The sequence below is a fragment of the Puma concolor genome, chromosome D3, assembly GCF_028749965.1.
Source record: "Puma concolor isolate L17-30 chromosome D3, mPumCon1.1.hap2, whole genome shotgun sequence".
NCBI lineage: Eukaryota > Metazoa > Chordata > Mammalia > Carnivora > Felidae > Puma > Puma concolor.
In genome coordinates, this window is record NC_141678.1 from 63,533,099 (window position 1) to 63,543,447 (window position 10,349).

Genomic DNA, 10,349 nt, shown 5'->3' on the forward strand with positions numbered 1-10,349 from the left:
GGGTTAAAATTAAACACAACCATGATTTCAGCTCATTCATGCCTCCCTGAGTCCTTCCATACTAACTCTGGTCTTGGCCATTTCACTTGCTTTAGCCAATGAGATAGAACAAATATTTGACACATACTTTTTCAGTGGATTTTCCCTCTTGCTTTCTACTGGAACCTGCTATGTCAAGTGAAGGAGCCCACCATGATCTGCTGGAGCATGAGAGACCATATGGTGGGGAATAGAGGTGCCTAACCAGTGTTACCCAGCCCTAAACTGACCCAGCAGCTGACAGCAGACACATGAGTGAGCCCCATATGAGAAAAAGCAAAACATAAGTAATTCTCTCAACCTGTCACTCCACTAGTTAGTGTTTGTTTCCCCTGAAGTGTTCATCCTAAGGGCAATGAGACAAGAGATCCATGAGGTGTCTTAAACCACATGGGAAGGGGTGATTTCTTGCAAAGAGGGAGTGAATGTGGACTTTTACTCTTTGCTTTCTCAGTTACAAGTCTGCCACGCACAGAATCATCATTCTAGTAGGTACAGATGGTGATGCTGCTTCATAGTCATCTAGTGGAATTTCTAGACAGTTTTTGAGCTTGGTGATGGTTTGGCCCCTTTGGAGCATTTTATGGGACTGGAAGAAAGGCTGAGTGTGATGGAAAGGATGATTTTCTGATGTAGGGAAAACTATGGAAAACTGAGTTTTTTTTTTTTTAAATAAAAGTTGTATTAGAACACAGCCATATCCACTTTTTCTAAATGTATTGTCTTTTGAGTTACAAGGGCCTAGATATTACACCCATGAAATCTAAAATATTTACTGTTCGGCTCTTGTATACCTTTACACATAGTTTGCTAACCCTTGATTTAAGTTATCAGAATACCCATGTTTTTCTCTGTGGGCTTAAAAAGAAAAAAAAAGTTCCATTGTTTAAAGAGTTAACTAATGATTTTTTTGTTTCTAGAACCTGAGGAAACTGATTGCATTCTCTGTGGATTTATATTTAACCAAACAGAAGTCTAAGTTTGAATACTTTCCTTAGAATATTAAAAAAAAAAAAAAAAAAGGTGTTAGCTATAGTATGGGAAGTCTGTCAAATGCATACTTAAGCCTGATTTTAATAAGACTAGTATTAAATTATTTACTGGATTTTTATTGGATTGTAAGATAAGCATGAAAATTTAGCACTTCCTAGACATTCATTGCATTGCATGCTTAAAAAAGTTAATGGAAGATGGAAACATACTCTCAATCTTTTGCTCATGTAAATCTGTTTTCATTTTCTACCTAGTTCAAGCCAACATACTGATTTTGCAGACAAACTTTCCACATGTTTATTACCTTGAAGACAAAGCTAAAGATCTTGACTCCTTAACAAGTTTTAAACTCAAGTCAAAAGGAGTCTTCTGCTTCTAGACTAGTATCTGGCAGAGCAATTCTTCCACAGAGAATGATGGTAACCCACAGCTTCAAGAAGCACAACAAACCCTAAAAAAGAATGAATACAATGTAAAAGTATGTCTGTGAAATCATAGTGTAAATACTGCGTATTTAACCAAATACTGTGATCTAAAAATATGAAGAGGCAAGTGTATACTGGGATCATAATATGAGAGCTAAGTTTTCATCTTCCATAGTAAAAACTTAGTACAGGGTGCCTAGAACTGATAGGTGAACATTGAGAAATATGAGCACATTATTTAGAAAAACTGAGTTGCATACAAGAGAAGTTGAAAGACTAGAAAGTGACCACTCCATGTCTGAGACCTGGAGGAAGTTTCCAGGGATGGAAGGGTGCTGTGATTGCTGTTTGACAGCATTGTCTTTAAGGCCACATTTGAAATTTTAACCTATATATATATATATATCCTATATGTGTGTGTGTGTGTGTGTGTGTATCCTATATATATATATATGTATATATCCTATATATATATATATATCCTACATATATATATATATCCTACATATATATATATGTGTGTGTGTGTGTGTATGTATGTGTGTGTGTGTGTATATATATATATATATATATATATATATATATATATAAAACTTTGATCGCAATTCTGTAAAACATCTCTATATAAATAAACACACAAAGTTCACCAGGCATTAGAGGAGCACAGGAAAAGAATGGATAATAACTAAGCTGGATGAATGACAAAGCATCCAATCCCAGAGGAAGGTGAGATAATTCAGGGAAAATTGAGAATACAATTCTAATTTGCATCCTATGGGAGGTTTAGGAGAATATTGTATCCAAGAAACAGAATAGGCTGCTATGAAAAACTAGCAATCAGGCAACAAGTGATGTTTCCTGAAAATCAGTGTATTTAACTACTGAAATAAAAAAGTCAATGAATGGGCAGTTTGTCAGTAGGGAAAAAAAACTAAGGACATCTGCAATTTACAGCAATACTGTAGAAATAGAAAATAGTTAAGAAACGTGAAGAGAAATGCAGAATAGACTCGGGATAGATATATCTCTCTGAAATCATTTCCAGAAATAGAGAATATAGATTGTAGAGGAAATAAGTAATCAAAGAAATAAAAAATAAAATTTCCCCAAGGCAAAGACAGAATTCATACTTCAAAGATCTATCTATAACTGGGGAGGATGGATGATTAAAGATCATACCTAGACACAGTCTGTGAAATTTAACTTCTCAAGGAAAAGAAGAAATCTAAAATTTACAGAAATAGATACAAAATAAATATAAAAGCAGATTGTATATGAGAGTATGAAATAAATATAACATCAACCTCTCGTTAGCAATTCTGGCTACCTCAAAGAATAGTCAACCTTTTCTGAATATTACTAAGTCATAGGCACTAAGCTAAATATTTTACATGCATTAACTCATTCTCACCGCAATCTTAATATTATTCTCATTTTATGAATGAGAAAGGTAAGGTACAGAAAAGCAAAGTAATGTACCAAAGTGGCTAAGGAGCTACTTATCAAGGCCCATCTTTAATCCTCTGCCATTTGCCTCCAAGTCTCATCTGCTTACACACTAAAATGATGTAGAAATTCCTTCAAAATTCTGAAGTATCTGAATTACCAGTTTCCAGTATCTCTATGCATTGCACAACTACTAATCAGGTGTGAAAGTCGATAGGGAAAGGGTTAACATTAGGCAGGGAGAGACAAGGGACGTTCAGGAAGGCAGACTGCAGCTACAAGTGGGAGACTGAGGAAGAGGCAATGGCAGCAGAGTTTGGGGGAAAAAAAGGGATGAGATAAACCTTTTCCAGACTTGCCCGAGCGAGGTGCCATGCATGAAGTCTCACAAACTTTCTGATAAGGTCTCAAGAAAAAGTCGGGGACAGAAATCCTCAGCAGCAACCCAATCAGGACCCCTCTCACTCTTGAGGGCTTTACACTTTCTCTCAATAAATTCCATCGCTTTGCTCACTCTCTGTTGTCCTAAGATTCATTCTTCAATTCTGTGAGACAAGGACCAGCGTCTTTCCCACCCTCCTGTAACAAAACACACACACACACACACACACACACACACACACACACACACACACAGGTATTTTTCAAATATGCATGGTATTAGATATCGAACTATTTATATTATACTCAACTTGAAAATATTACCATAGGACATATTCTGGTAAACCAACAATGGCAATAACTCTTAAGGTACAACAATAACAATGAGTTGCAGCAATCAAAGTAAAAAAGTAAACAGGTGCCTGGGTGGCTCAGTTGGTTGAGGGTCTGACTTCAGCTCAGGTCATGATCTCATGGCTTGTGAGTTCAAGCCCCACGTCAGGCTCTGTGCTGACAACTCAGAGCCTGGAGTCTGCTTTGGATTCTGTGTCCCTCTCTCGCTGTGCCCCTCCCTCACTCCTGCTCTGTCTCTCTTTCTCTCAAGAATAAATAGAACATTAAAAAGAAAATTAAAAAAAAAAAAGTAAAGAAACCATAGAAAACTCCTTGGCCTGGGTGCCTGAGGCATTCTCTCTCAAGCAACACTGAGGTAAGGACACAAGATTAATTTTCCTTCCTTGTGGGTCTTGTTTCACTACTTGCTTCTCTAGAGAGTAATATTTACATAATACTAATATTATTAATACTTTCATTGGGTGAGAAAATTTTAGAATCAACTTTTATGGAAAACATAGAAGATGATTTTGATTAGGCTACAAGCTGTAAATGTTTAATCATTTAAACCAGGAAGTGGAGAAGTGGAGAATTGTTTAAACCAGGAAGTGGAAAAGAGAGCAGAAAAACGGAAGGATGTATATGTGCTTAGCATCTTTCAAGGATTTCATAAATACACTCTGAAATTTATATAACAAAGCCTGGGAGTTGTAGTTTACAACTGGGAGTATAAAGTTACAACATTGAGCAATAGAAGAACAAAAATAATACTGTAAGAAAAAAACAGCACATTGTTAATATGCTATATTTTTTCAAAATTATTCACAGTTTTGATTGAAATCATCAGAAGAACAAATTTATTTTTTTTATTTTTGTGGGGGGAGCAGAGAGAGATGAGAACAGAGGATCCCAAGCGGACTCCACACTGATAGCAGTGCGCCCAATACAGGGTTTGAACCCACAAACCATGACGTGAGCTGAAGACGGATGCTCAACCAACTGAGCCACCCAGGAGTCCCATCATAAGAACTTAAAAACAACCAACACATTACAAAACAAAACTCTCTAATAAACATCATACCTAGACACAGTCTGTGAAATTTAACTTCTCAAGGAAAAGAAGAAACCTTAAAACTTTCAGAAATAGATACAAAATAAGTATAAAAGCGGATTTTATATGAGTATTAAAAATATGACATAAACCTCTAATAAAACTAATAGTGGTTACTTCTGAGAGTGGACTAGAAGGAAGACTTAAATTTTACTCTTTTGTGTATTTTAATTTTTTAAAGATTTTTATTTGTAAGTAATGTCTACACTCAACATGGGGCTTGAACTCAAAATCTAGAGATTCAGTAGGTTGAACATCTGACTCTTGATTTTGGCTCAGGTCATGAGCTGCCCTTAAATTCATTGATAAGCTTCTCAGGGGGAAAATGAGACCCGAATGCACACTTTATGTGTGGCCCAGTGGTCTCCTGTATCAGTTCCTGTATAACTGCTGAAAATTCACATTCCTGAGTCCCATCCCAATAAACTGAACCAGAATTCCTGTGGAAGGGGAGCACTCCCTGAGGTTTGTCTCACAAACTTTTAAGGAAAAAGAACAAGACCTTTTTCTATGCAAGTTGAAGGTGATTGTGCAGATGGAATAGTCAATGCCCACCCGCTAGTATTAGCTTTCTCCATTTATTCAGTAATAACCCTTGCATTCTTAATCATTTTTATTAAGAATGTTTGTTGATTTTGGTTGTGTGTGTGTGACACAACCAGGCTTAGTGTTGTGGAGACACAGGAAAACAGCTTGGAAAGAAACACTTGAAGGCAGAAGAGAGCCTGAGAATTTGAGAAGTCTTCACAGAACTAGCAGAAGTCTTCAGGAAAGCTCTTTGTTCACACAGGGTATATTAGGGTTTCTAGCCAATCTCAAGGATTGAGGAGACCTGAAGAGCAACAAGGTCACATAATTAAACAATTGCTAGCAGCCTCCTCCTCTCTGGTTTGTGTGATGCCAGCTGAGGCTGTCAGGAGTAGTCAGCAAATACTATTGAATGCCACTTCCTCTACAGGAACAAGCTCTAAGGTGCTGAGAGGCAGCGTGTTTACAGCCCTGGAAACAAATCTGCCATTGCTCCTCCCCTACATCCGGTCACATGCACCATTGGCTAATGCTTTAGTCTGAAGGTTCCTCTGCCCAGCTCCTCAGCCAGTCATCTCAGGGGAAGACAGAGCAGCTCTTTTGGGAATGGGTTTTTTGTTAAGTCCAGAAATCTTAGCTTCCTTCTTTCTGAAGATTGAAAGAGCACAGCAAAGAGCAAAGAAAGATGAGGAACCCTTTCATGCAGACAGCGGGATCATGGGGTTGCTGATGTTCTTAAAAATCACTTTAATACAGGTGTTATAGGTGCTTGAGCCTTATTTAGAATGTAGGTTTGAATGACTTTTTCTCTGTGGGATGTAAATAACCATATCATTCATGTGACAATCTGTACAGAGGGAATTGATTTTAGAGAGATGGTTAGTTCAGTTTCCCTTCATTAATTTTTTTTAACATTTTTTAAATGTTTATTTTATGAACAAATCAGGAGACTATAGATGCTGGAGAGGATGTGGAGAAACGGGAACCCTCTTGCACTGTTGGTGGGAATGCAAATTGGTGCAGCCGCTCTGGAAAGCAGTGTGGAGGTTCCTCAGAAAATTAAAAATAGACCTACCCTATGACCCAGCAATAGCACTGCTAGGCATTTATCCAAGGGACACAGGAGTACTGATGCATAGGGGCACTTGTACCCCAATGTTCATAGCAGCACTCTCAACAATAGCCAAATTATGGAAAGAGCCTAAATGTCCATCAACTGATGAATGGATAAAGAAATTGTGGTTTATATACACAATGGAATACTACGTGGCAATGAGAAAAAATGAAATATGGCCTTTTGTAGCAACGTGGATGGAACTGGAGAGTGTGATGCTAAGTGAAATAAGCCATATAGAGAAAGACAGATACCATATGGTTTCACTCTTATGTGGATCCTGAGAAACTTAACAGGAACCCATGGGGGAGGGGAAGGGAAAAAAAAAAAAAAAAGAGGTTAGAGTGGGAGAGAGCCAAAGCATAAGAGACTGTTGAGAACTGAGAACAAACTAAGGGTTGATGGGGGGTGGGAGGGAGGAGAGGGTGGGTGATGGGTATTGAGGAGGGCACCTTTTGGGATGAGCACTGGGTGTTGTATGGAAACCAATTTGACAATAAATTTCATATATAAATAAAAAAAATAAAAAAATAAATAAATGTTTATTTTATTTTTGAGGGAGAGAGAGTGTAAGCAGGGGAGGGACAGAGAGAGGGGTTGACAAATGATCTCAAGTGGGCTCTGTGCTGACAGCAGAGAGCCAGACGTGGGGTTCGAGCTCATGAACCATGATATCATGACCTGAGCCAAAGTCAGATGCTTAACTGACTGAGCCACCCAGGTGCTCCCAGTCTCCTTAATTTTAAGAAAAACTGAGCTCCAAAGACCTTCTTGGATTCAAACATTTTGATTATAGCAAAGGTGGGATGAAAAAAATTTTAAGTTATTTTTTTCTATTAAAGTCGACATGTGATGAGTTAATATATGTAATCAAAACAGTTTGAACAAAGAAGTCAAGAGAATGCAAAAATTTTCTTGATGTAAATATACTGAAATTAAATTTACAGTCACTCTTATTAAAAAAGATGTTTGAAGCAATTGCATAGATAATTCTAGCCACATAGCAAAGGTTCTCATTTTCCTACATTTTAAAATTCTGATTTAGTAGATTGTTTCCATTCCTCTTTTTCCTTAAGCTTTGTCTAAGTACTACATTTTGAAATGGATTCTCTTTTTCTTAGCCATTGCCCTATAAGAGTTTGTAAGGTTCTCTTTCCCTAACTGTGGTGGTTGCTTCCAAGCTGGTCTGCTGGCTCAGTCTATACTGAGAATTGCTGTCATCTTCCAAGATATAGCTCTGATCACATCACTGCCCTGTTCAAAGCCCCTGGTAATTTTACTTTGCTAAAAGATTAATATGAAAGCCACATTAAAATTAGTTGAAACCTTTTACAACCTCAGTTTATCACTTCAGAACTGAATCTTTGCTTTTTAAATTTTTTTTATGTTTATTAATTTTTGGAAGAGACAGAGAGAGAGAGAGAGAGAGAGAGAGAGAGCATGAGTAGGGGGAGGGGCAGAGAGAGAGGGAGTCACAGAATCCGAAGCAGGCTCCAGGCTCGTAGCTGTCAGCACAGAGCCCAATGCGGGGCTCAACCTCACGAACTGTGAGATCATGACCTGAGCCAGAGTTGGAAGCTTAACTGACTGAGCCACCCAGGCACCCCTGTTTGCTTTTTTAACTCTTTTTCCTTCATTCTCAATGAAACTCCCTTCAAGGGAGTCTATATGTTCAATGTTCCAGGCACAAGGAAAGAGACATAGTCCCTGAACACATCAGGTGTTATTCCTTCTATCTGTGAGAGCCTTCTGTTTTTCTTTCTCCAAATGTACAAATCATTTCCATCCATGAAGACCCAGGTCATGTGTGACTTTTCTATTTCTCTGATTCCTTTTCTTTTAAAGTTGTTTGCCCAGCTTCAGCTTATAATGTACATTTTCAATTTTTTTCTAGAATAAAATTTTTGAGAATCTGATAGTTTGTGTGGTATATGTTTGTGAAATGAAATAGCTTTCTTAAAAAAAATCTCAGATTCTTAAAAGTTACTTGTATTGCTATAAGGAACTGATGTATTGTGTTAAAAGAATATTTAGTCTTTTAATATCCTAAGATTTGGAGACTAGGGCCTAAAACCTGACTTTAGTTCTTACCAGCTTTGTGATACTGGGCAAGTGCTTTATGGTCTTTTTGCCTCTGTATTCTCACCTGAAAAATGAGGTAATAGTATTTATCTCATTGCTATAAAGATTATACATGTTAAAATATATAATTCATTTTAAATAGAACCTGGCAGTAAGAAGTACTCCAGAAATAATAGTTGTTCTTGTTATAATGAAAGCAGAGTCAGCTGAACACATGGTCATAGATTTTCTTCTGATTGGAAACTCTACTTTGTAGTTCTCAGATAAGTTACATAAAATTTCATGGACAAGCTGAAATTTGTAAACTTTTACCTTCTTAAAACATAGTATACATACTGCTGTAAAATCTACATCTGAAAATTCCCATTTCCAGGTATAGCCTTATAGATCTTATTCTAATTTCTGTTGGTTTTGATAGATCTTATATATGTGGTGTCTTCCTTACGCCTGACTGTTGTTTGTTCGGACAATTCCATTGAAATTAGTATCCAAAAGGAAAATACCTAGGAATAAATTTAAACAAAGACACTAAAGACTTGTAAACTGAATACTATAACAACTTGATGAAAGAAATTAAAGACCTAAAACAATGAAAAGACATCCAGTATTTATGGATTAAAAGGCTTAATATTGTTAAGATGACAATACTCTCAAAATGATCCATCTATTCAATGCAATCCCTATCAAAATTCCCATAAGTCTTTTTTGCAGAAATGAAAAAGCTGATTCTCAAATTCATGTGTAACTGCCAGGAGCCCTGTGATCATTTATTTTATATGTCAACATGACTGGGCCAAAGGATGCCCAGGTAGCTGCTAAAACATCCTTTCTGGGTATGTTTCTCAGAGCATTTCTGGAAGAGATTCAGCATTTGAATCTGTAGACTGAGTAAAGGAGATCTGTCCTTATCAGTGTGGGTGGGCCTCATCTGATATGAGAACCTAAGTTGAACAAAAAAGGTAAGGAGGGGCAAATCCTTGTGCTCTCTCTTCCTGAGCTCCTGGTTCTCAGGTCTTTGACTTCACACTGGAAATTATACCATCAGCTCTGCTGGTTCTCAGGTCTTCAGATTTGGACTGAATTATGCCACTGGTTTTCCTGGCTCCCAGCTTGCAGCAGCAGGTTAAGGACTTTTCTTTTTTTTTAATTTTTTTTTCAACGTTTTTTTATTTATTTTTGGGACAGAGAGAGACAGAGTATGAACGGGGGAGGGGCAGAGAGAGAGGGAGACACAGAATCGGAAACAGGCTCCAGGCTCCGAGCCATCAGCCCAGAGCCTGACGCGGGGCTCGAACTCACGGACCGCGAGATCGTGACCTGGCTGAAGTCGGACGCTTAACCGACTGCGCCGCCCCGGCGCCCCAGGTTAAGGACTTTTCAAGTGAGCCAATTCCTATAAATAAATCTCTACTTCTATCCATCTATCGTAATCTGTCTATCACCTATTAGTTTCATTTCTCTGGCAAACTGTAATTCAGTCTCGAAATAACGAAAACAACTTTGTAAGAGAATAACAAAATTAAAAGACTAATTTTTCCCAATATCAAAACTTAGTACAAAACTACAGTAATGAAAATAGCATGGTACTGGCATTAGGGTAGACTTATAGATCAATGAAACAGAACTGAGATATGTACGTCTGTACATACAAATACACATACATTTATAGCTAACTGATTTTTGATGAGTTCCAAGACTATTCATTTGTGAAAGAATGAAGTTGGATTCCTACATCACACCATATGCAAAATTAACTCACAATGGATCAACAATGTAAATATAAGTTCTAAGCCATAAAACTCTTAGAAGAAAACATAGAGGTAAATCTTTATAACCATAAATTTGGCATTATATTCTTATATTTACTCTAAGCATAAGCAATAAAAGGAAAAATACA